The sequence below is a fragment of the Mauremys mutica genome, unplaced genomic scaffold, assembly GCF_020497125.1.
Source record: "Mauremys mutica isolate MM-2020 ecotype Southern unplaced genomic scaffold, ASM2049712v1 000266F_np12_obj, whole genome shotgun sequence".
In the NCBI taxonomy this organism is placed as follows: Eukaryota; Metazoa; Chordata; order Testudines; family Geoemydidae; genus Mauremys; species Mauremys mutica.
The window spans coordinates 712,839-724,920 of record NW_025422895.1 but is presented as its reverse complement, the minus strand read 5'-3'; positions in this window follow the sequence as shown (position 1 = coordinate 724,920).

Sequence of the window (12,082 nt, the reverse complement as noted above, 5' to 3'; positions counted from 1 at the left end):
CACTACAAAGACAGATGCAAAAGCACAAAGACAGATGCAAATCCAAATACCTGCTCCTCCAATGGGAACTCTCCCACGCAATCTCCCCTGTTCGCTGGCTCCTGTGCCGCTGCTCGCTGGCTCCTGTGCCGCTGTCTGGCTGGGCGGCCGCTTTTAGAGGTCCCTCCTTAGCCTAGCTCCGCCCCCTACTCAGGGCGCCGCTACACGCTCAGCAGTCTGCCCCGACGGGCCTCTACAGAGAAATACGAGCACTACAAAGACAGATGCAAATCCACAAAGACAGATGCAAATCCAAATACCTGCTCCTCCAATGGGAACTCTCCCACGCAAACTCCCCTGTTCGCTGGCTCCTGTGCCGCTGCCTGGCTGGGCAGCCGCTTTTATAGGCCCCTCCTCATCCTAGCTCCGCCCCCTACTCAGGGAGCCCCTACCCGCTCAGCAATCTGCCCTGACGGGCCTCTACAGAAAGATACAAGCACTACAAAGACAGAGATGCAAATCCAAATACCTGCTCCTCCAATGGGAACTCTCCCACGCAAACTCCCCTGTTTGCTCGTTCCTGTTCCGCTGCCTGGCCGGGCGGCCACTTTTATAGTCCCCTCCTCAGCCTAGCTCCGCCCCCTACTCAGGGCGCAGCTACCCGCTCAGCAGTCTGCCCCGACGGGCCTCTACAGAGAGACACAAGCACTAAAAAGACAGATAGAAATACACAAAGAAAATTGCAATTCCAAATACCTGCTCCTCCAATCGGAACTCTCGCACGCAAACTCCCCTGTTCGCTGCCCTGTTCGCTGGCTCCTGTGCCGCTGCCTGGCTGGGAGGCAGCTTTTATAAGCCCCTCCTCAGCCTAGATCTGCCCCCTACGTAGGGCACCGCAGCCCGCTCAGCAGTCCGCCTCGACGGGCCTCTACAGAGAGATACAAGCACTACAAAGACAGATGCAAATCCACAAAAAAGATGCAAATCCAAATACCTGCTCCTCCACTGGGAACTCTCCCATGATACCGCGCCTTCTCACTGACTACTGTGCCGCTGCTCGCTGGCTTCTTTGCCGCTGCCTGGCTGGGCGGCCGCTTTTATAGGCCCCTCCTCAGCCTAACTCCGCCCCCTACTCAGGGCGCCGCAGCCCGCTCAGCAGTCTGCCCCGACGGGCCTCTACAGAGAGATACAAGCACTACATAGACAGATTCAAATCCATAAAAAAAATGCAAATCCAAATACCTGCTCCTCCAATGAGAACTCTCCCATGCAAACTCCCCTGTTCACTGGCTCCTGTGCCGCTGCTCACTGGCTCCTGTGCCACTGCCTTGCTTGGTGGCGGCTTTTATAGGCCCCTTCTCATCCTTGCTCCGCCCCCTACTCAGGGCGCCGCTGCCTGCTCAGCAGACTGACCCGACGGGCATCTACAGAGAGATACAAGCACTTTAAACACAAATGCAAATCCACAAAGACAGATGCAAATCCAAATACCTGCTCCTCCAATGGGAACTCTCCCACGCAAACTCCCCTGTTCGCTGCCTCCTGCGCCGCTGCTCGCTGGCTCCTGTGCCGCTGCCTGGCTGGGCAGCCTCTTTTATAGGCCGCTCCTCAACCTAGCTCCGCCCCCTACTCTGGGCGCCGCTGCCCGCTCAGCAGTCTGCCCCGACGTGCCTCTACAGAGAGATACAAGCACTACAAAGACAGATGCAAATCCACAAAGACAGATGCAAATCCAAAAACCTGCTCCTCCAATGGGAACTCTCTCACACAAACTCCTCTGTTCGTTGGCTCCTGTGCCGCTGCTCGCTGGCTCCTGTGCCGCTGCCTGGCCAGGTGGCCGCTTTTATAAGCCCCTCCTCAGCCTAGATCCGCCCCCTACGTAGGGCACCGCAGCCCGCTCAGCAGTCTGCCCCGACGGGCCTCTACAGAGAGATACAAGCACTACAAAGACAGATGCAAATCCACAAAAAAGATGCAAATCCAAATACCTGCTCCTCCAATGGGAACTCTCCCACGCAAAGTCCCCTGTTCGCCGGCTCCTGTACCGCTGCTCGCAGCTTTGCCGCTGCCTGGCTGGGCGGCTGCTTTTATAGGCCCCTCCTCAGCCTAGCTCCGCCCCCTACTCAGGGCGCCGCTGCCCGCTCAGCAGTCTGCCCCGACGGGCCTCTACAGAGAGATACAAGCACTACAAAGACAGATGCAAATTCACAAAGACAGATGCAAATCCAATTACCTGCTCCTCCAATGGGAACTCTCCCACACCAACTCCCCTGTTCACTGGCTCCTATGCCGCTGCTCGCTAGCTCCTGTGCATCTGCCAGGCAGAGCGGCCGCTTTTATAGGCCCCTTCTCAGCCTTGCTCCGCCCCCTACTCAGGGCGCCGCTGCTTGCTCAGCAGACTGACCCGACGGGCATCTACAGAGAGATACAAGTACTACAAAGACAGATGCAAATCCAAATACCTGCTCCTCCAATGGGAACTCTCCCACACAAACTCCCCTCTTCGCTTGCTCCTGTGCCGCTGCTCGCTGGCTCCTGTGCCGCTGCCTGGCTGGGCGGCCGCTTCTATAGGCCCCTCCTCAGCCTAGCTCCGCCCCCTACTCAGGGCGCCGCTGTCCGTTCAGCAGTCTGCCCCGACGGGCCTCTACAGAGAGATACAAGCACTACAAGAAAGATGCAAATCCAAATACCTGCTCCTCCAATGGGAACTCTCCCACGCAAATTCCCCTGTTCGCTGGCACTTTTGCCGCTGCCTGCCTGGGTGACCGCTTTTATAGGCCCCTAATCAGCCTAGCTCCGCCCCCTACTCAGGGCTCCACAGCCCGCTCAGCTGTCTGCCCCGACGGGCCTCTACAGAGAGATACAAGCACTACAAAGAAAGATGCAAATACAAAAAAACAGATGCAAATCCAAATACCTGCTCCTCCAATGGGAACTCTCCCACGCAAACTCCCCTCTTTGCCGCTCTGTTTGCTGGCTCCTGTGCCGCTGCCTGGCTGGGCGGCCGTTTTTATAAGCCCCTCCTCAGCCTAGATCCCCCCCACGTAGGGCACCGCAGCCCGCTCAGCAGTCTGCCCCGACGGGCCTCTACAGAGAGATACAAGGACTGCAAAGACAGATGCAAATCCACAAAAATGATGCAAATCCAAATACCTGCTCCTCCCATGGGAACTCTCCCATGCAAACTCCCCTGTTCGCTGCCCTGTTCGCTGGCTCCTGTGCCGCTGCCTGGCTGGGCGGCCGTTTTTATAAGCCCCTCCTCAGCCTAGATCCCCCCCACGTAGGGCACCGCAGCCCGCTCAGCAGTCTGCCCCGACGGGCCTCTACAGAGAGACACAAGCACTAAAAAGACAGATAGAAATACACAAAGAAAATTGCAATTCCAAATACCTGCTCCTCCAATCGGAACTCTCGCACGCAAACTCCCCTGTTCGCTGCCCTGTTCGCTGGCTCCTGTGCCGCTGCCTGGCTGGGAGGCAGCTTTTATAAGCCCCTCCTCAGCCTAGATCTGCCCCCTACGTAGGGCACCGCAGCCCGCTCAGCAGTCCGCCTCGACGGGCCTCTACAGAGAGATACAAGCACTACAAAGACAGATGCAAATCCACAAAAAAGATGCAAATCCAAATACCTGCTCCTCCAATGGGAACTCTCCCATGCAAACTCCCCTGCTCACTGACTACTGTGCCGCTGCTCGCTGGCTTCTTTGCCGCTGCCTGGCTGGGCGGCCGCTTTTATAGGCCCCTCCTCAGCCTAACTCCGCCCCCTACTCAGGGCGCCGCAGCCCGCTCAGCAGTCTGCCCCGACGGGCCTCTACAGAGAGATACAAGCACTACATAGACAGATTCAAATCCATAAAAAAAATGCAAATCCAAATACCTGCTCCTCCAATGAGAACTCTCCCATGCAAACTCCCCTGTTCACTGGCTCCTGTGCCGCTGCTCACTGGCTCCTGTGCCACTGCCTTGCTTGGTGGCGGCTTTTATAGGCCCCTTCTCATCCTTGCTCCGCCCCCTACTCAGGGCGCCGCTGCCTGCTCAGCAGACTGACCCGACGGGCATCTACAGAGAGATACAAGCACTTTAAACACAAATGCAAATCCACAAAGACAGATGCAAATCCAAATACCTGCTCCTCCAATGGGAACTCTCCCACGCAAACTCCCCTGTTCGCTGCCTCCTGCGCCGCTGCTCGCTGGCTCCTGTGCCGCTGCCTGGCTGGGCAGCCTCTTTTATAGGCCGCTCCTCAACCTAGCTCCGCCCCCTACTCTGGGCGCCGCTGCCCGCTCAGCAGTCTGCCCCGACGTGCCTCTACAGAGAGATACAAGCACTACAAAGACAGATGCAAATCCACAAAGACAGATGCAAATCCAAAAACCTGCTCCTCCAATGGGAACTCTCTCACACAAACTCCTCTGTTCGTTGGCTCCTGTGCCGCTGCTCGCTGGCTCCTGTGCCGCTGCCTGGCCAGGTGGCCGCTTTTATAAGCCCCTCCTCAGCCTAGATCCGCCCCCTACGTAGGGCACCGCAGCCCGCTCAGCAGTCTGCCCCGACGGGCCTCTACAGAGAGATACAAGCACTACAAAGACAGATGCAAATCCACAAAAAAGATGCAAATCCAAATACCTGCTCCTCCAATGGGAACTCTCCCACGCAAAGTCCCCTGTTCGCCGGCTCCTGTACCGCTGCTCGCAGCTTTGCCGCTGCCTGGCTGGGCGGCTGCTTTTATAGGCCCCTCCTCAGCCTAGCTCCGCCCCCTACTCAGGGCGCCGCTGCCCGCTCAGCAGTCTGCCCCGACGGGCCTCTACAGAGAGATACAAGCACTACAAAGACAGATGCAAATTCACAAAGACAGATGCAAATCCAATTACCTGCTCCTCCAATGGGAACTCTCCCACACCAACTCCCCTGTTCACTGGCTCCTATGCCGCTGCTCGCTAGCTCCTGTGCATCTGCCAGGCAGAGCGGCCGCTTTTATAGGCCCCTTCTCAGCCTTGCTCCGCCCCCTACTCAGGGCGCCGCTGCTTGCTCAGCAGACTGACCCGACGGGCATCTACAGAGAGATACAAGTACTACAAAGACAGATGCAAATCCAAATACCTGCTCCTCCAATGGGAACTCTCCCACACAAACTCCCCTCTTCGCTTGCTCCTGTGCCGCTGCTCGCTGGCTCCTGTGCCGCTGCCTGGCTGGGCGGCCGCTTCTATAGGCCCCTCCTCAGCCTAGCTCCGCCCCCTACTCAGGGCGCCGCTGTCCGTTCAGCAGTCTGCCCCGACGGGCCTCTACAGAGAGATACAAGCACTACAAGAATGATGCAAATCCAAATACCTGCTCCTCCAATGGGAACTCTCCCACGCAAATTCCCCTGTTCGCTGGCACCTTTGCCGCTGCCTGCCTGGGTGACCGCTTTTATAGGCCCCTAATCAGCCTAGCTCGCCCCCTACTCAGGGCTCCACAGCCCGCTCAGCTGTCTGCCCCGACGGGCCTCTACAGAGAGATACAAGCACTACAAAGAAAGATGCAAATACAAAAAAACAGATGCAAATCCAAATACCTGCTCCTCCAATGGGAACTCTCCCACGCAAACTCCCCTCTTTGCCGCTCTGTTTGCTGGCTCCTGTGCCGCTGCCTGGCTGGGCGGCCGTTTTTATAAGCCCCTCCTCAGCCTAGATCCCCCCCACGTAGGGCACCGCAGCCCGCTCAGCAGTCTGCCCCGACGGGCCTCTACAGAGAGATACAAGGACTGCAAAGACAGATGCAAATCCACAAAAATGATGCAAATCCAAATACCTGCTCCTCCCATGGGAACTCTCCCATGCAAACACCCCTGTTCGCTGGCTCCTGTGCCGCTGCTCACTGGCTCCTGTACCGCTGCCTGGCTGGGCAGCCGCTTTTATAGGCCCCTCCTCAGCCTAACTCCGCCCCCTACTCAGGGAGCCCCTACCCGCTCAGCAGTCTGCCCCGACGGGCCTCTAGAGAGAGGTACAAGCACTAAAAAGACAGATGCGAATCCACAAAGACAGATGCAAATCCAAATACCTGCTCCTCCAATGGGAACTCTCCCACGCAAACTCCCCTGTTCGCTGGCTCCTGTGCGGCTGTCTGGCTGGGCGGCCGCTTTTATAGGCACCTCCTCAGCCTAGCTCCGCCCCCTACTCAGGGCACCGCTTCCCGCTCAGCAGTCTGCCCCGACGGTCCTCTACAGAGAGATACAAGCACTACAAAGACAGATGCGAATCCACAAAGACAGATGCAAATCCAAATACCTGCTCCTCCAATGGGAACTCTCCCACGCAAACTCCCCTGTTCGCTGGCTCCTGTGCGGCTGCTCGCTGGCTCCTCTGCCGCTGCCAGGCTGGGCGGCAGCTTTTATAGGCCCCTCCTCAGCCTAGCTTCGCCCCCTACTCAGGGTGCCGCTGCCCGCTCAGCATTCTGCCCGACGGGCCACTACAGAGAGATACAAGCACAACAAAGACAGATGCGATCCAGAAAGACAGATGCAAATCCATATACCTGCTCCTCCAATGGGAACTCTCGCACGCAAACTCCCCTGTGTGCTGGCTCCTGTGCCGCTGCCTGGCTGGGCAGCCGCTTTTATAGGCCCCTCCTCAGCCTAGCTCCCTACTAAGGGCACCTCTGCCCGCTCAGCAGTCTGCCCCGACGGGCCTCTACAGAGAGATAGAAGCACTACAATGACAGATACAAATATACAAAGACAGATGCAAATCCAAAAACCTGCTCCTCCAATGGGAACTCTCCCTCGCAAACTCCCCTGTTCGCAGCCCTGTTTGCTGGCTCCTGTGCCACTGCCTGGCTGGGCGGCTGCTTTTATAGGCCCCTCCTCAGCCTAACTCCGCCCCCTACTCAGGGCGCCGCTGCCCGCTCAGCAGCCTGCCCCGACGGGCCGCTAGAGAGAGGTACAAGCACTACAAAGACAGATGCAAATCCAAATACCTGCTCCTCCAATGGGAACTGTCCCACGCAAACTCCCCTGTTAGCTGGCTCCTGTGCCGCTGCCTGGCTGGGCGGCAGCTTTTATAGGCCCCTCCTCAGCCTAGCTCCGCCCGCTACTCAGGGCACCGCTGCCCGCTCAGCAGTCTGCCCCGACGGGCCTCTACAGAGAGATACAAGCACAACAAAGACAGATGCAAATCCACAAAACAGATGCAAATCCAAATACCTGCTCCTCCAATGGGAACTCTCCCACGCAATCTCCCCTATTCGCCGCACTGTTCGCTGGCTCCTGTGCCGCTGCTCGCTGGCTTCTATGCCGCTGCCTGGCTGGGCGGCCGCTTTTACAGGCCCCTCCTCAGCCTAGCTCCGCCCCCTACTCAGGGCGCCGCTGCCCGCTCAGCAGTCTGCCCCGACGGGCCTCTACAGAAAGATGCAAGCACAAAAAAGACAGATGCAAATACACAAAGACAGATGCAAATCGAAATACCTGCTCCTCCAATTGGAAATCTGCAATGGAAACTCCCCTGTTCGCTGGCTCCAGTGCCGCTGCTCGCTGGATCATGTGCCGCTGCCTGGCTGGGAGGCCTCTTTTATAGGCCCCTCCTCAGCCTAGCTCCGCCCCCTACTCAGGGCTCCACAGCCCGCTCAGCAGTCTGCCCCGACGGGCCTCTACAGAGATATACAAGCACTACAAAGACAATTGGAAATCCACAAAGACAGATGCAAATCCAAATACCTGCTCCTCCAATGGGAACTCTCCCACGCAATCTTCCCTGTTCTCCGCCCTGTTCTCTGGCTCCTGTGCCGCTGCTCGCTGGCTCCTGTGCCGCTGCTTGGCTGGGCGGCCGCTTTTATAGGCTCCTCCTCAGCCTAGCTCAGCCCCCTACTCAGGGCGCCGCTGCCCGCTCAGCAGACTGCCCCGACGGGCCTCTACAGAGAGACACAAGCACTACAATAAAGATGCAAATCCAAATACCTGCTCCTCCAATGGGAACTCTCCCACGCAAATTCCCCTGTTCGCTGGCTCCTGTGCCGCTGCCTGGCTGGGCGGCCACTTTTATAGGCCCCTCCTCAGCCTAGCTCCGCCCCCTACTCAGGGCTCCACAGCCCGCTCAGCAGTCTGCCCCGACGGGCCTCTACAGAGATATACAAGCACTACAAAGACAATTGGAAACCCACAAAGACAGATGCAAATCCAAATACCTGCTCCTCCAATGGGAACTCTCCCACGCAATCTTCCCTGTTCTCCGCCCTGTTCTCTGGCTCCTGTGCCGCTGCTCGCTGGCTCCTGTGCCGCTGCTTGGCTGGGCGGCCGCTTTTATAGGCCCCTTCTCAGCCTTTCTCCGCCCCCTACTCAGGGCGCAGCTGCCCGCTCAGCAGACTGCCCCGACGGGCCTCTACACAGAGATACAAGCACTACAAAGACAGATGCAAATCCACAAAGAATGATGCAAATCCAAATACCTGCTTCTCCTATGGGAACTGTCCCACACAAACTCCCCTGTGCCCTGGCTCATGTGCCGCTGCTCGCTGGCTCCTGTGCCGCTGCCTGGCTGGGCGGCCGCATTTAAGGGCCCCTTCTCAGCCTAACTAAGCCCCCTACTCAGGGCGCCGCTGCCCGCTCAGCAGTCTGCCCCGACGGGCCTCTACAGAGAGATACAAGCACTACAAAGACAGATGCAAATCCACAAAGACATATGCAAATCCAAATACCTGCTCCTCCAATGGGAACTCTCCCAAGTAAACTCCCCTGTTTGCTGGCTCCTGTGCCGCTACTTGCTGGCTCCTATGACGCTTCCTGGCTGGGAGGCCGCTTTTGTAGGCCCCTCCTCAGCCTAGCTCTGCCCCCTACTCAGGGCGCAGCTGCCCGCTCAGCAGTCTGCCCCGAAGGGCCTGTACAGAGAGATACAAGCACTACAAAGACAGATGCAAATCCACAAAGACAATGCAAATCCAAATACCTGCTCCTCCAATGGGAACTCTTCCACGCAAACTCTCCTGGTCGCTGGCGCCCGTGACGCTGCTCGCAGCTGTGTCGCTGCCTGGCTGGGCGACCGCTTTTATAGGCCCCTCCTCAGCCTAGCTCCGCCCACTACTCAGGGCGCCGCTGCCCGCTCAGCAGTCTGCCCCGACGGGCCTCTACAGAAAGATACAAGCACAAAAAAGACAGATGCAAATACACAAAGACAGATGCAAATCGAAATACCTGCTCCTCCAATTGGAAATCTGCCATGGAAACTCCCCTGTTCGCTGGCTCCAGTGCCGCTGCTCGCTGGATCATGTGCCGCTGCCTGGCTGGGAGGCCGCTTTTATAGGCCCCTCCTCAGCCTAGCTCCGCCCCCTACTCGGTGCGCCGCTGCCCGCTCAGCAGTCTGCCCCGACGGGCCTCTACAGAGAGATACAAGCCCTACAAAGACAGATGCAAATCCATAAAGAAAGATGCAAGTCCCAATACCTGCTCCTCCAATGGTAACTCTCACACGCAAACGTCCCTGTTCCCTGGCTCCTGTGCCGCTGCCTGGCTGGGCGGCCGCTTTTATAGGCCCCTCCTCAGCGTAGCTCCGCCCCCTACTCAGGGCGCCGCTGCCCGCTCAGCAGTCTGCCCCGACGGGCCTCTACAGAGAGATACAAGCACTACAAAGACAGATGCAAATAAACAAAGACAGATGCAAATCCAAATACCTGCTCCTCCAATGGGAACTCTCCCACGCAAACTGCCCTGTTCACTGGCACCTGTGCCGCTGGTCGCTGGCTCCTGTGCATCTGCCAGGCAGAGCGGCCGCATTTATAGGCCCCTTCTCAGCCTTTCTCCGCCCCCTACTCAGGGCGCAGCTGCCCGCTCAGCAGACTGCCCCGACGGGCATCTACACAGAGATACAAGCACTACAAAGACAAATGCAAATACAGAAAGACAGATGCAAATCAAAAAGCCTGCGCCTCCAGTGGGAATTCTCCCACGCAAACGCCCCTGTTAGCTGGCTCCTGTGCCGCTGCCTGAATGGGCGGCCGCTTTTATAGGCCCCTCCTCAGCCTAGCTCCGCCCCCTACTCAGGTCGCCGCTGTCCGCTCAGCAGACTGCCCCGACGGGCCTCTACAGAGAGATACAAGCACTACAAAGACAAATGCAAATCCACAAAGACACTATGCAAATCCAAATACCAGCTGCTCCAATGGGAACTCTCCCACGCAAACTCCCCTGTTCGCAGCCCTGTTGCTGGCAACTGTGCCGCTGCCTGGCTGGGTGCCGCTTTTATAGGCCCCTCCTCAGCCTAGCCCCGCCCCCCTTCAGGGCGCCGCTGCCCGCTCAGCAGTCTGCCTCGACGCGCCTCTACAGAGAGATACAAGCACTACAAAGACAGATGCAAATCCACAAAGAAGATGCAAATCCAAATACCTGCTCCTCCACTGGGAACTCTCCCACGCAACCTCCCCTGTTTGCTGCCTCCTGTCCCGCTGCTCGCAGCTCTGCCGCTGCCTGGCTGGGCAGGTTCTTCTATAGGCCCCTCCTCAGCCTAGCTACCCCCCCTACTCAGGGCGCCGATGCTCGCTCAGCATTCTGCTCCGACGGGCCTCTACAGAGAGATATAAGCACTACAAAGACAGATGCAAATCCACAAAGTATGATGCAAATCCAAATACCTGCTTCTCCAATGGGAACTCTCCCACACAAACTCCCCTGTGCCCTGGCTCCTGTGCCGCTGCTCGCTGGCTCCTGTGCCGCTGCCCGGTTGGGCGGCCGCTTTTATAGGCTCCTCCTCAGCCTAGCTCCGCCCCCTACTCAGGGCGCCGCTGCCCGCTCAGCAGTCTGCCCCGATGGGCCTCTACAGAGAGATACAAGCACTACAAAGACAGATGCACATAAACAAAGACAGATTCAAATCCAAATAGCTGCTCCTCCAATGGGAACTATCCTACACAATCTCCCCTGTTCGCCGCCCTGTTCGCTGGCTCCTGTCTGGGCGGCCGCTTTTATAGGCCCCTCCTCAGCCTAGCTCCACCCCCTACTCAGGGCGCCGCTGCCCGCTCAGCAGTCTGCCCCGACGGGCCTCTACAGAGAGATACAAGCCCTACAAAGACAGATACAAATCCACAAAGACAGATGCAAATACAAATACCTGCTCCTCCAATGGGAACTCTCCCACGCAAACTCCCCTGTTCGCCGCCCTGTTCGCTGCTCACATCTGTCCCTCTGCCTGGCTGGGCGGCCGCTTTTATAGGCCCCCTCCTCAGCCTAGCTCCGCCCCCTACTCAGGGCACCTCTGCCCGCTCAGCAGTCTGCCCCGATGGGCCTCTACAGAGAGATACAAGCCCTACAAAGACAGATACAAATCCACAAAGACAGAGATGCAAAGCTAAATACCTGCTGCTCCAATGGGAACTCTCCCACGCAAACCCCTCTGTTTGCGGCCCTATTTGCAGGCTCCTGTGCCGCTGCCTCTCTGGGCTGCCTCTTTCATAGGCCCCTCCGCAGCCTAGCTCCGCCCCCTACTCAGGGCGCCGCTTAGCAGTCTGCCCCGACGGGCCTCTACAGAGAGATACAAGCACTACAAAGACAGATGCAAATCCAGAAAGACAGACGCAAATCCAAATACCTCCCCCTCCAATGGGAACTCTCCAACGCAAACTCCCCTGATCGCTGGATCCTGTGCCGCTGCCTGGCTGGGCGGCCGCTTTTATAGGCCCCTCCTCAGCCTAGCTCCGCCCCCTAGTCATGGCGCCGCTGCCCGCTCAGCAGTCTGCCTCGACGCACCTCTACAGAGAGATACAAGCACTACAAAAACAGATGCAAATCCACAAAGAGAGATGCAAATCCAAATACCTGCTCCTCGAATGGGAACTCTCCCACGCAAACTCGCCTGTTCGCTGGCTTCTCTGCCGCTGCCTGAATGGGCGGCCGCTTTTATAGGCCCCTCCTCAGCCTAGCTCCACCCCCTACTCAGGGCACCGCTGCCCGATCAGTAGTCTGCCCCGACGGGCCTCTACAGAGAGATACAAGCTCTACAAAGACAGATTCAAATCCACAAAGAGAGATGCAAATCCAAATACCTGCTCCTCCAATGGGAACTCTCCCACGCAAACTCCCCTGTTCGCTGGCTCCTGTGCCGCTTCTTGCTGGCTCCTGTGCCGCTGCCTGGCTGGGCGGCCGCTTTCAT